The sequence below is a fragment of the Macaca fascicularis genome, chromosome 1 (assembly GCF_037993035.2).
Source record: "Macaca fascicularis isolate 582-1 chromosome 1, T2T-MFA8v1.1".
Lineage (NCBI taxonomy): Eukaryota > Metazoa > Chordata > Mammalia > Primates > Cercopithecidae > Macaca > Macaca fascicularis.
Window position 1 is genome coordinate 86,622,262 of NC_088375.1, and position 14,877 is coordinate 86,637,138.

Genomic DNA, 14,877 nt, shown 5'->3' on the forward strand with positions numbered 1-14,877 from the left:
TCGAGTCCCGAAGGTGAATGTTCTTTGAACGCTCAGATTCAGCTCCTGAAATTCCTTGAGGAACTCCTTGGATTGGCTTCTCTTCACCATGGCACTGTTTCAACCATTGAGATGGAAACCACTCGTCTCTGGCACCTGTATGGACAAAAGCATAGCCTCGGTCCCATTGTAAAACTTTTTCTTTTAAATATTGTCCTCGTAATGAAGGATAATACACCCACAGATTACTGTTTTGTGACTTTTCTAAAGGCTGTTGAAAATGTTTCACTGCTGCTGACTGCTGTAATTGGCGCCAATGGTTGAGAAAATTTAAAGTAAAAAGGGCTTTCAGAATTTGATGTTTTGGGGAGTCTCGCCCATATCCCCCTGTTTGTTTTAAAAGTTGTAATTTTAAAGTAGCATTGGCTCTTTAAATAATTGCTTGGCCTTGACTGTTAAATGGGATACTAGTGAAATGATGAATATGGTATAAAGAAAGGAAGGCAGCGAATTTACGAGAGCGATAAGCAGGGGTATTATTAGTTTTTAATTCAGCAGGAACTCCTATAACCACAAAACAAATGAGTAAATGAGTAATAACAGAATCAGCCTTTTCAGAGGGTAATGGTGTAGCCCATTGGAAATGGGACCACGTATCAATTGTATGATGAACATACTTTAAACGACCAAAAGAAGAGACATAAGTTACATCCATTTGCCAAATGTGATTTTGTTGAAGTAGGTATGCCTAAGATGGGGCAAAGCCAATTTATGTCTCCTAGCAATTTTTGAAAATCATTAAGGGTCAAAAGTTGATCTCTTCGAATTTGAACCTTTTGTGGCCGAATATGCTTTTCCACTACAAGATATCCTAAATATTGAATAGGAAATTGAGTTTGTATTTTCTCAGGAGAAATTTGCAAATTATATTGCGTTAATTGCTGTTGCAAAGCTTGAAAAACTTGACTTTGCAGGGCTTCATCCGGAGTTGCTAATAAAATATCATCCATGTAATGATATATCAATACAGTAGGAAATTGACATCTAACAGGATTTAAGGCTCTATGCACAAATTCTTGACAAAGAGTAGGACTATTAAGCATACCTTGAGGGAGAACTTTCCATTGGTATCTTTGAGTAGGCTGTTCAGTAAACAGTAAAATCAAATTTTTCACAATCTTGGGGTTGTAATGGAATATTAAAAAACAGTCTTTAAGATCTATGACCATTAATTTCCAGTTTTGTGGAATAAGGGCTGGATTAGGAAGTCCAGGTTGTAAAGTCCCCATAGGTTGAATACAAGCATTTACAGCTCTAAGATCAGCTAATAAATGCCATTTTCCACTTTTCTTTTTAATAACAAACACAGGGGAATTCCATGCAGAAGTACTTGTTTCAATATGCCCCTCGGCCAATTGTTCCTTAACTAAAATTTTTAAATCCTCAAATTTTTCTTTAGACAATGGCCACTGTTCCACCCAAACAGGAGTTGTAGTTTTCCACTTCAATTTTAAAGCTTGAGGTTTGTGGACAGTGGCTAAGAGTTTAAAAGATTGTAGCCCATTTTGAACATCATATTTTTGACAGCTAGAGAAATATGAGGAATGCCTAGCAAGGCACCAAATTGTTGTAAAAGTTTACAGCCCCAAAGGTTAATATTAATGGGAACAATATAAAATAATACTTTTCCCTGTTGTCCTTCAGGTCATACACAGCTCAGGGGCTCAACACTTTGGTAGACTACAGAAGCAGGACCTAGGCCGGATAGAGTAACCGATACTTGTTTCTTTTTCCAATGAGCAGACCATTGAGCCAAGCAAATAATGGATACATCTGCTCTTGTGTTGACTAATCCCTCAAAAAGTATCCCATTAATTTGCAATGAACATAAAGGTTTTTGATCGGAAACTAAAGTTTCCCAGAAAACAGTTTTCGTAGTACTACTGAAACCTCCTTGAGGAGACACATCTCTAGACAGAAAAGGAAAAAAAGGCAATAAAAGCAATTGTGCAAAACGTTCCCCTGCCTCTAGGTGCATAAATTGTGAGACCTGTACCATAATAAGGATTTCATCAGTAAAATCAGGATCAATGACTCCTGGAACCACCATTAACCCTCGCATAGTGCTGCTGCTTCGACCTAACAAAAATCCTACATGTCCCTTTGGCAAAGGGCCACATACTCCAGTAGTTAACTTATATATTCCTCCATTAGGAGACAGAGTATAAGTTTGAGTAATACCCAAGTCAGCAGCAGCACTCTGCTTAGTGGCAGCATAAAGCTGAGAAACGGGGGTGGGGGTGATACCATTAAGGATGACTTGAAGTCATTCCTTGATGTTGTAAGCCATCGCTCACTGTGTATTGTGGTAGGCCTGCATTGTAATTGTTGGGGCCCCAAGCCTGTGGGTCCCGGTTCCCATTTCTTGGGAGGGGTGACAATAAATTCCACTTTTATCAGTTTTTGAACAACATTCATTTGTCCAATGTTGACCTTTTCCACATAGTTTGCACTCCCCAGAAGGTAATTTTTTCTCTTTTGTGGTCAGGAAGCCCAGTTTTTTCCAGCATTCTTTCTTAAAAAGGCCAGGCTTCCTGCACTGAAAACATACACCTTGTTTAGAATTACTCTTTAAGGCCTTAGAAAGTGCTCCAGCAAACAGTTGAGCATTGTAAATAGCTCCTCCCATGCCCGCACAAGCCTGAATATACTCATCTAAATTGGCTCCACTGGCTTTTAAAGGTCTTAATAACTTTTGACACTCAGGATTAGCGTTTTCAAAGGCCAGCATATCCAGAAGAATTTTAAAATCAGGTCCCACACCTACAGTCTTTAATACAGCATCTTGAAGATGAGCTAAAAAATCTGGATATGGCTCATTAGCTCCTTGCAGGATTTTTACAAATGATAAAGAAGTTTTGCCTGCTATCTCAACTTTAGTCCAGGCTTTCATAAACAAAGTTTTAATCTGAACGATAGCAGTGTTGTCTAGGCCAGCTTGAGCATTAAGAGTGGCATATTGTCCAGAACCCATAAGTTGTTCTTCAGTAGGTCCTGGGGATTACGGGTAGCATTTTTTCTAGCTTGTACTCTTGCTTCCTCCTACCACCAAATTTTCAATTGAAGTCATTGAGAATGGTCAAGGACAGTCTTTCCTAACGTCTCCCAATCAATAGGAATCATCATATGTTCTGAAGAGAAGGAATCGAGAAGGCTGAGAACAAACGATGACTGAGGTCATAAATGGAAATTGCAGCTTTCATTTCCTTTAGAAATTCAAATTGTAGTGCTGTAAAAGTCACATTATGGCCACCGTTTGGAAACTGAGCATTGGGGCCAAAAGCGGCTTGTGTTATTGGGAACAAATCTAATTCTTCAAAATCATCTTTTACCTTCGATTCCTTCTTTTCTCCTACAGGAGGAAAGGGCACAGAGAAAACCTGACCCGACATAGGCAAAGAATTTGGAGGTGGCGGCAAGGGGAAATCTTCCTCCAAAGGAGCAGAAGGGAAAGTGACAGGAAAGGCTTGTGGCGGAGAGATAGGAGAAACAGGAGCAGCAGCACCTTGTAATTTTAACAACTGTTGTAACATATCTACAATGCACTGCAAGTCAGAATTTCCTTCAGATGAAGGAGGCATTAGCTCTTCTTCCAACTCCTTATCTTCAGCAACCAGGGTGTAAATATGTTCCTCTTCGAGATCATTCCTCTCTAAAGCTTCAGATGCCTCACCTCCTGTGGCAGTATCGCCATGTTCTGAGTCAGTTTCAAGTAATTCTAATGCCTGAGTAATGGAACTACACAAAGTCCACAAAGTCAGAGGCATCATTTGCCCTCGCTGATGAGCTCGATGCAGGACTTTGACTACCTGTAACCATTCCTTTCGATTTAGCTGTACTTTAGTTTGATATTGAAACCAATAAAAATGTTGTTCAACATGGGCAAACAATCTCTTCAAAGTCTTCTCTTTTACTTCTACTCCTATAGACATTAACAGTCCCTGGAGTAACCGCAAGTATTCAGAGGCCAGAGAGGTGGAATTCCCCATAATTTTCCCATGGGTCCCCCTTCTTTATTTACTTACCCGGGGTGCTCCCCCTCCAGTTCCTTGCTCTCAAGGAGCCACGGAACCTGCTCGCTGTGCCAAATGTCGGGGCCCGCGTGTTTCCTAAACAAAGGAATGAACACACAAGACAACACAAGACAGGACAAACATGGCGGCCAACCCAAACGGCATGCTCTGCTTTATTTTATACAGCCATTTGTGGAATGTTGCCAAGTCACAAGACACATGTTGTTTTTCTGACCTTTCCCTGACTTTCTGGTTTTTCAAGATGTTACACATTAACCAGTCCCCAGGGTCTGCTGTTTGCAGCTGGCTCCTTTGTCCCCCCTGTTTGCAGGGAAAGAATGTCCTGCATTGTTTGCAAGAGCAGGACTTATCGGGAGCATCTTGTTTGCGAGCATGTAGTCCTCTACATTCTTGGGTTAATTGCTTGCTTTGGAGGTGGGTTTCGTAGGCTCCATCCTATGTTGGCACCTCCCTGTGCACCTGGTACAGTGCATTGGGCCCCTAGATTTGCAGAGTGCACCCATCCATTTGGCACGAGCCGTGGAATGGGGCCTGCCCATGGTGGCTGAGGCCTGGGTCTCTGGTATGTCCTTGGAGCTGGAGTCTTCACGAAGTTTTTGGCAATGGAATCTGGGTGCACAGGGACTATTTTCCTGGTTACTGGCAAAGCAATGTCCTTTCCCCAGATAAAGCGGCCCCTGCAATCTGGAGCAGAGGTCTTGGCTGGCATATGTGGCACCTGCTGCCCCTGCCTGCCCCTTTCCCTGGTTTGGAAGGCTGTGGCAGCACCTGATGACTGCATTGAATCTCCTGGGCATTCTGGGAGTGGGAAGACTGCATGAACACCAGGGTACCTGCGCCTGAGCCTTTATGCACTGGTCCCTTGACTTCCCAGGATGGACCTGGGCTCCTGGCATGGAGGCAGTGAGGCGGAAGTGGTGGGAGGCTGCTGTCCAGTTGTCCTTTGGTGGAGGATGCCAAGAGGACATCCTGGCTGTGGTGCTGTTGTAGGCGGGCAATGAAGTGGTCACAGAGTCCAGGGAATTTGGGAAGCATGGTGACAGTACCGGGAAGGGAGGGATGGTTGAAGCCACAAAAGACTGCAGCAGGCCAAGCTCAGTGGATCATGGCTGTAACCACAGCACATTGGGATTCTGAGGAGGGTGGATCATGAGGTCGGGAGATCCAGACCAGCCTGGCTAACACGGTGAAACCCTGTCTCCACTAAAACTACAAAACATGAGCCCGGCGTGGGGCCAGGCACCTATAGTCCCCACTGCTCGGGAGGCTGAGGCAGGAGAATGGCATGCACCTGGGAGACGGAGCTTGAAGTGAGCCGAGATCATGCCACTGCACTCCACCTTGGGTGATAGAGTGAGACTCCATCTGGACGAAAAAGAAAGAAAGAAAGAAAGATAGAAAGAAAGAAAGAAAGAGAGAGAGAAAGAAAGAAAGAATGAAAGAGAGAAAGAGAGAGAGAAAGAAGGAAAGAAGAAAGGAAGAAAGAGAAAGAAAAGAAAGAAGGAAAGAAAAAAGAAAGAAAAAAGAGTGAGAAAGAGAAAGAAAAGAAAGAAGAAACAGAGAAAGAAGGGAAGAAAGAAAGAAAGAAAGAGAAGAAAGAAAGAAGAGAGAGAGAAGGAAAGAAAGGAATGTAGAAAATAAAGAAAGACAAGAAAGAAAGCAAAAAGGTCTACAGCACCCAGTATTCCCAGACTGTCTCCCATCCAAGTACTAACAAGGCCCGACCCTGCTTAGCTTCCGAGATCAGAGGAGATCATGTCCATTCAGGGTGGCATGGCTGTAGATGCTGGCAGAGGCACCTGGCTGCCACAAGAGGCCAGCCCAGCCATGCCAGCCAGCTTCCAGCTGGTACCAACAGCCCGGGGACTCCAGGCTTGTATCGGGAAACCAGGGACTCTAGCCAGTGTCCTTCCCCAGGCTCCCGAGCTCCCAATCTTCCACCACGTCCGGACCACTCAGATTAGGGACTGCTCTGAAGCATCAGGGCTGAGGGCCCACGATCCTGGGACCCAGTCTGTTCCACCCACCGCCATGTCACAGAGTTGTTCTTTTGGATCCCTGGCAGCTCAGGAGCTCCTGTGAGGCCCCCTCTTGTCCCACTCAGTCAGAGCCGTCAAGGTTCAAGCCAGCTTGATGGCAAGCTCTGCCTCCTCGGAATCCCAAGGTGCTGTGGTTACAGGCCCAATCCACTGCGCACAGCCTGCTGTAGTCTTTTGTGGCTTTGCCCCTCCCTCCCTACCCCCTACTGTCGCCTTGCTTCCCAAACTCCCTGAACTCTACTCCCACTTTAACTCCCGCCTACATCCCTGCCACAGCCTGGGACTACCTCTTGGGTATCCGCTATGAAAGCACAACTGGGCAGCAGCCTCCCACAGCTTCCAGCTCACCGCCGCCAGACGAGGAGCCCGGGTCCATCCCGGGAGGGCAGGGAGCCGGACCATAAAGGTGCAGGCACAGGTTTCCTGCCGTTCATGCTACCTTCCCACTCCTGGAATGCCCAGACGATTCAGTGAACTCATCGGGTGCTGCTGCAACCTTCCAAACCGGGGAAAGGTGCGGGCAGGGGCAGCGGGTGCCACACACGCCAGCCAAGACCTCCGCTCCAAAGCGCCAGGGCCGCTACTTCTGTCACCTTCCCTCTGTCTCTCTGTCTCTCAATCTTTCTCTGTCCCTCTCTTTCTCTGCCTCTCTGTCTCTTTCCCTCTCCCCCTGCCCTGTCTCTCTTGATCACTGTCCCTCTCCCTCCTTTGGTTTCAATCTCTCCATCCATCTCTTCCTTGCTCTCCTTCAAGCCGTTTGTGTGTGCATGCATGTGTGTGTGTGTGTGTCTGTGTGTGTTTGTGCACACGTGTGTGGGTTCCTGCTTGCGTGTACCCTGTTGTGTCTGTGTGTGGGAATGTGGATTTTCTCGTGGTAGTGTTGAGGTGTGACTGGGTTTCTCTCAGCAACTCTCGCCGGGGATCAGGCTGCAAGCTCTAGTGCCAGCCCAGGGAAAAGCAGGGCTATCCCCCAACCCCCAGCCCCCACCCCCCCTTGCCCACCGGCTGGGTCTTGGTCTGGAAAAGCGACCATGGTGGGGATGTTGTGAGATAAAGGCCACGTGCTGCTGGGTCGGCTGTTTGCCCTTGTCCAGCACTGACAGCTCTGGGTGGGTGGAGCAAGAGGGGGCCACCCAGGAGTTGCTGAGACACCTGGGATCCGAAAGAATATCTCCACAACAGAGCTGAGGACGGGACGGTGTCCCAGGATCCTGGGCCCTGGGCCCTGACGCCTTGGAGCACTCCCTGTTCTGAGCGGGACAGAGGTGGTGGGACCTTGGAATCTCGGGAGCTGGGGGAAGGTCACTCGCGAGCGGCTCGGGGATCCCAATTCGAGCCCAGTGGACCCAGGCTGGTGGTGCCGGCTGGAAGCCAGAGGTCATGGCTGGGCTGGGCTCTTGGGGAAGCCAGGCACCTCTGCTGGCGTCTACAGCCATACCACCCTGAATGTGCCTGATCTCGTCTGATCTTGGAAACTAAGCAGGGTCGGGCCTGGTGAGTACCTGGATGAGAGACCACTGGGAATACTGGGTGCTGTAGGCTTTTTTGCTTTTTCCCTTGTCTTTCCTTCTTTTCCACCTTCCTTTCTTCCCTTCTTGCTCTCTCTCTTCTTTTTCACTTTCTTTCTTTCTTTCTTTCTTTCTTTCTTTCTTTCTTTCTTTCTTTCTTTCTTTCTTTCTTTCTTTCTTTCTTTCTTTCTTTCTTTCTCTCTCTCTCTCTTTCTTTCTTTTCTTTCTTTCATTCTTTCTTTTCTTTCTTTGTGTCATTCTTTATTTTCCTTTTTTCTTCTTTCTTTCTTTGTTTCTCTTTCTTTCTTTCTTTCTTTCTTTCTTTCTTTCTTTCTTTCTTTCCTTCCTTCCTTCCTTCCTTCCTTCCTTCCTTCCTTCCTTTCCTTCCTTCTTCCTTTTCTTTCTTTCTTTCTTTCTTTCTTTCTTTCTTTCTTTCTTTCTTTCTTTCTTTCTTTCTTTCTTTCTTTCTTTCTTTCTTTCTTTCTTTCTTCTCTCTCTCTCTCTTTCTTTTTCTTCCAAATGGAGTCTCGCTCTGTCATCCGGGCTGCAGTGCAATGGCGGGATCTCAGCTCACTGCAAGCTCTGCCTCCCAGGTTCATGCCATTCTCCTGCCTCAGCCTCCCAAGCAACGCGGACGACATGCTACCCCCACCACGCCTGGCTCATGTTTTGTAGTTTTAGTAGAGACGGAGTTTCACTGTGTAAGCCAGGCTGATCTGAATCACCTGACCTCGTGATCCACATGCTTTGGCATCCCAAAGTGCTGGGATTGCATTAGTGATCCACCGCACCCAGCCTGCAGTAGGCTTCTGTGGCTTCCCCACTCCCTCCCTTCCCCCTACTATCCTCTTTCTTCCCAACCTCCCCTGACTCTGTTCCCCCTTTATTGTGCCCCTACACCCCCAACGCACTCAGGAAACTGCTTCTCAGGGTGCGCCACCAAGGCACCACTGGGCAGCAGCATTCCACTGCTTCTGCCTAGCCGTCACCATGCCAGGAGCCCGGCTCCAGCCAGGGAGGCAGGGGGCCAGACCGAAAAGGCACAGGCCTGGGTGTTGGCATTGTGAGAAAAAGGCCACACTTCGCTGGGCCACCTGTTCACCCTTGGCCATCCCTGACGGCTCTGACAGGGTGGAGCAAGAGGGGTCCTTGCAGAAGTTCCTGAGCCACGAAGGATCCAAAAGAATACGTCTGCAACAGGGCAGAGGACCTGTTGGGGATCCAGGATCGTGGGCCCTGGGCCCTGACACCTCAGGGTACTCCCTGCTTGGAGCTTTCCGGACGTGCTGGAGGCTCGGGAGCTCAGGAACCCGGGGAAGGCCACGGGGAAGCAGCTCAGTGTTCCCGATAGGAGCCTGGAGGCCCCAGGCTGGCGGTGCCACCTGGAAGCTGGCGGGCATGGCTGGGCTTGGCTCCTGTGGCAGCCAGACGCCTTTGCTGGCGTCTACGGCTATAACATCCTGAATGTGCGAGATCTCATCTGATCTCAGAAACTAAGCAGTGTCAGGCCTAGTTAGTACTTGGATGGGAGGCCGCCTGGGAATACTGGGTGCTGTGGGCTTTTTTGCTTTCTTTCTTGTCTTTCTTTTTTTCTACCTTCCTTTCTTTCCTTCTCTCTCTCTCCTTTCTTTCTTTCCTTTTCTTTCTTTCTTTCTTTTTTCTTTCTTTCTGTCTTTCTTTCTGTCTTTCTGTCTTTCTTTCTTTCTTTCTTTCCTTCTTTCCTTCTTTCCTTCTTTCTTTCTTTCTCTCTCTCTTTCTTTCTCTTTCCTTCTTTCTTTTCTTTCTTTCACTCTCTCTTTCTTCCTTCCTTCCTTCTTTCCTTCCTTCCTTCCTTCTTTCCTTCCTTCCTTCTTTCCTTCCTTTCTCTCTCTCTCCTTCCTTCCTTCCTTTCTCTCTCCCTCCCTCCCTCCCTCCCTCCCTCCCTCCCTCCCTCCCTCCCTCTCTCTCTCTCTCTCTCTCTCTCTCTCTTTCTTTCTTTCTTTCTTTCTCTTTCTTTCTTTCTTTCTTTCTTTCTTTCTTTCTTTCTTTCTTTCTTTCTTTCTTTCTTTCTTTCTTTCTTTCTTTCTTTCTTTCTTTCTTTCTTTCTTTCTTTCTTTCTTTCTTTCTTTCTTTCTTTCTTTCCTTCTTTCATGCTTGCTTGCTTGCTTTTTCTTCCAGATGGAGTCTCGCTCTGTCACCCAGGCTGGAGTGCAGTGGCACGATCTTGGCTCACTTCAAGTTCCGCCTCCCGGGTTCACGCCATTACCCTTCCTCAGCCTCCTCAGCAGCTGGGACTATAGGCGCCTGCCACCACACCTGGCTCATGTTTTGTAGTTTTAGTAGAGACGGGGTTTCACTGTGTAAGCCAGGCTGGTCTGGACCTCCTGACTTTGTGATCCACATGCCTCGGCCTCCCAAAATGCCGGGATTACCGGAGTGATCCACCGTGCCCGGTGTTCTATAGTCTTTTGCTTCTTCTCCCATCATTCCCTTCTCCCTACAGTTGCCATACTTCCCAACCTCCCCTGACTCTGCTCCCACTTTATCACCTGCCGACACCCACGCTGCAGCCTGAGACCTCCTCCTGGGCTTCCGCCACCAAAGCATCACCGGGCAGCAGAATACCACCACTTCTGCCTCACCGCCGCCCAGCCAGGAGCCTGGTTCCACTCCGGGAGGGCAGGGGGCTGGACCCCAAAGGTGCAGTTGCGGGTTCCCTGCCATTTGTGGTGCCTTCCTACTCCGGGAATGACCAGGCGATTCAATCCACTCATCGGGCACCGCTGCAACCTTCCAAACCAGGGGAAGGGGTGGGCAGGGGCAGTGGATGCCACACACGCCAGCCAAGACCTCTGCTCCAGAATGCAGGGGCTGCTTTTTTCGGGGGAGGACATTGCTTCAACAACCACCAGGAAAACAGTCCCTGTGCACCTGGATTCCCATTGCCACCATCTTTGTGTAACTCCAGTCCTGAAGACAATCCACAGACCCAGGTCTCGGGCCCCATGGGCACGCCTGGTGCCATGGCTCCTGCCAATTGGGCAGGCACTGTCTGCCAATCAAGGGGCGCACCGAACAGCACCAAGAGCAGATAGAAGTGCCAAGAAAGGAAGGAGCCTACGAAACCCACTTCCAAAGCAAGCAATTAATCCAACACAAAACCCATGTCACCGTTCCATTTCTCCTCTCACATGGACGGCCTGGCCACCCTGTTCTGGTCCAGCCCAAGCCCCCTCCACCCTATCCCGGCCTGCTCAAAAGGGCCCTGCCTACTGGAGCAGGGAGCTCTCTCTCCAAAGCTCTATCACTCTGGGTCTCTAGCTCCCTCATGCTCTCTCTTCTGGGTTTGCCCCTGCACCTCGTGCTACTTCTGTCGCCTTCCCTCTGTCTGTCTCTCTCTCTGTCCCTTTCTCTTTCTCAGCCTCTCTGTCTGTCTCTTTCCCTCTCCATCTCCCCTGTCTCTCTGAATCGCTATCTCTCTCCCTCACTCGTTTTCAATCTCTCCATCCGTCTCTTCCTTGCTCTCTTTCAAGCCATTTGTGTGGGCGTCCGTGTGTGTGTGTGTGTGTGTGTGTGTGTCTGTGTGCATGGGAACGCCTGTGTGTGTTCCCGTGCAAGAGTGCCCTGCTGCATCTGTGTATGGGGTTGTGGATTTGCTCCTGGTGGTGGTGGGGTGTGTCTGGGTTTCTCTCAGCCCCTCTTGCAGGGGATCAGCCTGCTGGCTATAGTGCCAGCCTGGGGCAAAGCAGGGCCATCCTCCAACCACCCAGTCCCATGCCTTCTTGTGCACCAGACTGGTCTTCTTTGGGACAAGCAACCATGGTGGGGGCGTTGTGAGAAAAATGCCTCGTACTCCTGGGTCAGCTCTTCACCATTGGCCAGCCTTGACGGCTTTGGGTTGGTGGGGCAAGAGGGGGCCTCACAGGAGCTCCTGAGTGGATCCAAATGGATACCTATGTGAATTGGCGGAAGACCAGATGGGGTCCCAGGATCATGGGACCTGGGCTCTGACACCTCAGACCATGCATATTCTGAGCAGGCTCTTTTTGTTGCTCGGAGCTTGGGAGGTGGGTGAAGGCCACTGGCAAGCGACTCAGGGGTCCCTGATCCGAGCCCAGCGACCCCAGTCTGGCAGTTCCGGCAGGAAGCCGGTGGGCATGGCTGATACGGGCTCCTGGGGCAGCCAGGGGCCTCTGCCGGCGTCTATGGCCATGTCAGCCTGAACGCACCTGATCTTGTCTGATCTCGGAAGCGAGGCAGGTTCAGGCCTGGTTCGTATTTGGATGGAAGACCATCAGGGAATACCGAGTGCTGCAGGCTTTTTGCTCTCTTTCATGTTTTCTTTCTTCTCTACCTTCCTTACTTCCCTTCTCTCACTCTCTCTTTTCTTTCTTTCTTTCGTTCCTCCCTTCCTTCCTTCCCTCCCTCCCTCCCTCCCTCCCTCCGTCCCTCCCTCCCTCCCTCCCTCCCTCCCTCCCTCCCTCCCTCCTTCCTTCCTTCCTTCCTTCCTTCCTTCCTTCCTTCCTTCCTTCCTTCCTTCCTTCCTTCCTTCCTTCCTTCCTTCCTTCCTTCCTTCTTTCTCTTTGAGATGGAATCTCACTCTGTCACCAAGGCTGCAGTGCAGTGATACGATCTCGGCTCACTTCAAGCTCCACCTCCCTGATTCATGCCATTCTCCTGCCTCAGCCTCCCAAGTTGCTGGGACTGCAGGCGTCCGCCAACATGCCTGGCTCATAGTTTCTAGTTTTAGTAGAGACAGGGTTTCACCGTGTCAGCCTGGCTGATCTGGATCTCCTGACCTCATGATCCACCTGCCTCAGCCTCCCAAAGTGCTGGGATTACAGGTGTGGTCCAATGCACACAGCCTGCTGTAGGCTTTTGTGGCTTCTCCCCTACCTCCCTTCGCCTACTGTCACCATGCTTTCCAAACTCCCCTGAGCCTGCTCCCCCTTTATCGCCTGCCTACACTCCCACTGCAGCTGGGGGCCTCCTTCTGGGGGTCCACCACCAAAGCACCACTGGGCAGCAGCATCCCAGTGCTTCCATGTTGTGGCCGCCACACCAGGAGACCGTCTCCAGCTCGGGGCGTGGAAGGGGGCAGGACCCCAAATGTGCAGGCATGGGTTCCATTCCGTTCATGATGCCTTTCCTCTCCTGGAACTCCCAGGCAGTTCAGTCCATTCATCGGGTGCCACCGCAACCTTCCAAACCAGGGGAAGGGGTGGGCAGGGGCAGTGGGTGCCACACACACCAGCCAAAATCTCCGCTCCAGAACACAGGGGCTGCTTTATCTGAGGGAAGGACATTGCTTTGCCAGCCACCAGGAAAACAGTCCCTGTGCACCCAGATTCCCATTGCCACCAACTTCATGTAAACTCCAGTTCAGAGGACATGCCAGAGACCCAGGCCTCAGGCTCCATGGGCATGCCCATTGCCACGGCTCCTGCAAAACGGGCGGGCACACTCTGCAAATCAAGGGGCTCACAGCACCAGAAAAAGAGCACAAGGAGGTGCCAACAAAGGAAGGAGACTATGCAACTCACCTCCAAAGCAAGCAATAAACCCAAGACAAAACCCGTCTCAGAGCTCCATTGCTCCTCTTGCATGGATGGCCTGGTCACCCTGTTCTGGCGCAGCCCATGCCACCTCCACCCTATCCGCTGCCTACAGGAGCGGGGCGCTCCCTCTCCATGACTCTATAGCTCTCGCTCTCTAGCTCCCTCCCCCTCTGTCTTCTGGGTTTTCCCCTGCACCTCGTGCTACTTTTGTGGCCTTCCCTCTGTCTCTCTGTCTCTCTGTCTCTCTTTCTCTGCCTCTCTGTCTGTCTCTTTCCCTCTCCCCCTCCCCTGTGTCTCTCGATCGCTGTCTCTCTCCCTTCCTCCTTTTCAATCTCTCCATTCATCTCTTCCTTGCTCTCCTTCAAGCTGTTTGTGTGTGAGTGCATGTGTGTGTGTGTGTATGTGTGTTTGTGTGTGTGCAGGCACCCGTGTGTGGTTTCCAACGCGTGAGTGCCCAGGCGTGTCTGTGTGTGGGGCTGTGGATTTGTTCGTGGTGGTGGGGTGTGTCTGGGTTTCTCTCAGCCCCTCTCGCCGGGGATCAGCCTCCTGGCTCTAGTGCCATCCCGGGACAAACAGGGCCATCCCCCAACTTCCAATGCCCCACACTGTCTTGCTCCACTGCTGGCTCTTGGTCAGGACAAGCGACCGTGATGGGGACAGCCACGTGTGGCTGGGCTGGCTGTTCGCCCTTGGCCAGCAGTGATGGCTCTGGGAGGGTGGGGAAGAGGGGGCCTCACAGGAGCTCCAGAGCGGCAAAAGATCCAAAAGAATACCTCCGTCACAGGGCGGAGGGCTGGATGCGGTCCTAGGATCGTGGGCCCTGGGCCCTGACACCTAGGAGCACTCCCTGTTCCAAGTGGGCCCAACGTGGTGGAGGCTCGGCTGGGGAACACCACAGCTGGGGAACACCTTGAGGTCTGCCACCAAAGCACCACCAGGAAGCAGCATCCCACCGCTTCTACCTCACTTCTGCTCGGGAGCTGGGGGAATGTTGAGGGTGAGCGACTTGGGGGTCCTGATCCGAGCCCTGCAGCACTGGGCTGGCGGTGCCCATTGGAAGCCAGCTGGCATGGCTGGGCCGGGCTCTTGTGGCAGCCATGCACCTCTGCCAGCATCTGCAGCCATACCACCCTGAATGCGCCTGATCTCGTCTGATCTCGGAAGCTTAGCAGGTTGGGGTCCATTTGGTACTTGGATGGGAGACCGCCTGGAAATACCAGTCGCTATAGGTTTTTTTTCTCTTTCATGTCTTTCTTTCTTTTCTACCTTCCTTTCTTCCCTTCTGTCTCTCCCTCTCTTCTTTCTATCTTTCTTTCTTTCCTTTCTCTCTTTTACCTTTCTTTCTTCTTTCTTCCCTTCTTTCTTTTCTTTTCTCTTTCTTTCTTTCTTTCTTCTTTCTTTTCTTTCTTTCTTTGTTTCTTTCCTTCTTTCTTTCCTTCCTTCTATTTTTCTTTCTTTTTTCTTTCTCTCTTTTTTCCTTCTTCTTTCTTTCCTTCTTTCTTTCTTTTCTGTCTTTCTCTCTCTTTCTTTATTTCGTCCTTCCTTCCTTCTGTCATTCCTTCCTTCCTTCCTTCCTTTCTTTCTTTCTTTCTTTCTTTCTTTCTTTCTTTCTTTCTTTCTTTCTTTCTTTCTTTCTTTCTTTCTTTCTTTCTTTCTTTCTTTCTTTCTTTCTTTCTTTTTTTCTTCCAAACGGACTCCCACTCTGCCACCCAGGCTGGAG

The 14,877-nt window shown here is 49.8% G+C and overlaps 4 pseudogenes; 3 read left to right on the forward strand and 1 right to left on the reverse strand.

The window, feature by feature from the left end:
• Window positions 1-5,739: 5,739 nt before the first annotated feature.
• Window positions 5,740-5,858, reverse strand: LOC123570971 (5S ribosomal RNA; annotated as a pseudogene).
• Window positions 5,859-7,536: 1,678 nt separating this feature from the next.
• Window positions 7,537-7,654, forward strand: LOC123570717 (5S ribosomal RNA; annotated as a pseudogene).
• A 1,408-nt stretch (window positions 7,655-9,062) lies between these two features.
• On the forward strand, window positions 9,063-9,181 carry LOC123571000 (5S ribosomal RNA; annotated as a pseudogene).
• A 5,089-nt stretch (window positions 9,182-14,270) lies between these two features.
• Window positions 14,271-14,389, forward strand: LOC135969000 (5S ribosomal RNA; annotated as a pseudogene).
• The last annotated feature ends 488 nt before the right edge of the window (window positions 14,390-14,877 follow it).